Here is a 2,073-nt window from a genome sequence, read left to right on the forward strand (position 1 = left end):
CCCACCACTCCCGCCACAGGACCCCCCACCACGCCCCAACACAGGAACCCCCTCGTCCTGCTCCACACCCCACCACACCCCACCACAGGAACCCCCTCCACACCCCAACACAGGAACCCCCTCGTCCTGCTACACTACCCATCACAGGAACCCCCTCGTCCTGCTACACACCCCACCACAGGAACCCCCTCGTCCTGCTACACACCCCACCACAGGAACCCCCTCATCCTGCTACACTACCCACCACAGGAACCCCCTCGTCCTGATACACTACCCACCACAGGAACCCCTCGTCCTGCTACACTACCCACCACAGGAACCCCCTCCACACCCCACCCGTGTGCAGACAGCAGCCAAACTCTGATCTCCTACTGCCATGTTTTTCTCATTATCTGTGTGTTTGTATTTCCTCATATCAAAACCAGAATGCTTAGTCTTCCAACTATGGCAAGGATGGAAGTGCCTCTTTGTGTCTGTGTCTGTGTCTGTGTCTGTGTCTGTGTCTGTGTCTGTGTCTGTGTCTGTGTGTGTGCGTGTGTGAGAGAGAGAGAGAGAGAGAGAGAGAGAGACAGAGTGTGTGTGTGTGTGTGCGTGTGTGTCTGTGTGTGTGTGTGAGAGAGAGAGAGAGACAGAGTGAGTGGTGTGTGTGTGTATGTGAGTCTGAGGATGTGAGTCTGAGGGTGTGTGTGTGTGTGTGTGTGTGTGTGTGTGACCTTGCGTCTGGGAGCCATGCCCATGCCAGTTGCGTTGGCCACCTGCATCTCAAACAGGAAGACTGACGAACACACACAACCACCACAGCAGCCCGTACCCACTTCCTTTAAGGGAGTGTGTGTTTTCAGCTCAGTAACAGAACTAGTTTAAACACACACACACACACACACACACACACACACACACACACACACACACACACACACACACACACACACACACACACACAAAAACACACACACACACACACACACACAAAAACACACACACACACACACACACACACAAAAACACACACAGACACACATACACACTCACACACATACAAACAAAAGGCCTTAGCTACCTCCTGTACAGGAGGGTGTTTTCAGCTCTGTAAGAGAACTAGTTTAAACACACACACACACACACACACACTTCCCCCTGGCTGAAGGAGAACCCATTTGGGGTGAACCCTTCTGAAATGCTATTTTAACTCTGCATCAGGGGATTAAAACACACACATACACACACAGAGTCCATCAACAAAATGGCTGTGGGCTTAGCTGGACGAGCAGCAGATAAACACTGCTCTGGGTGGAAGTCAGGATTGAGGAACTTTTCAAACACATGACTGCAGGCCAACTCCACACCCCCCCCCCACACACACACACACACACACACACACACACACACACATGACTGCAGGCCAACTCCACACCCAGTCCTCTCCCACACACACACACACACATAAACACACACACACGCACACACACATAAACACACACACATGATTGCTCTCTTACATCCTCTTTGCTCTGTTTTCCTTCCCTCTCACACAAACATACTCACTCTCTTTAAGTATTCCTTTCAAACAAACACACAAAAAACAACACACACACACACACACACACACACACACACACACACACATACATATATGAACTCTCTTCTCCACAGAGCCGCGGACACACAGATGATTCATTTCTTCTCACACTTCTGACTCATGGCCTCAGAGATTCCACAGAGCATGAAGGAGGACGAGTTTAACGTCTCTGGAGATGAAGCTATGCTAAGCTAACACACACACACACACACACACACACACACACACACACACATACACACACACAGACAGACATACACACACACACACACACACACACTTACAGAGCACAAACACAGGATGCCTACACAACCATGAGAATGAGTCAACACGCATGAAGCGGAAAGACCCTATGTGATGTGTCAGTGAATGATTAGCAAACACACACACACACACACACACACACACACACACACACACACACACACACACACACACACATACACACAAACAAACACAAACATGAGAGCTATGTGCCCTAAGAACCTCCGGTC

At 50.0% G+C, this 2,073-nt stretch overlaps 1 pseudogene across 1 annotated transcript in view; it reads right to left on the reverse strand.

Moving 5' to 3' along the window:
• LOC308368391 overlaps nt 1–2,073 on the reverse strand; it is a 70,441-nt pseudogene that overhangs the window by 28,600 nt on the left and 39,768 nt on the right. The window lies entirely within an intron of this gene.

The sequence above is a fragment of the Sprattus sprattus genome, assembly GCF_963457725.1.
Source record: "Sprattus sprattus genome assembly, chromosome: 7".
In the NCBI taxonomy this organism is placed as follows: domain Eukaryota; kingdom Metazoa; phylum Chordata; class Actinopteri; order Clupeiformes; family Clupeidae; genus Sprattus; species Sprattus sprattus.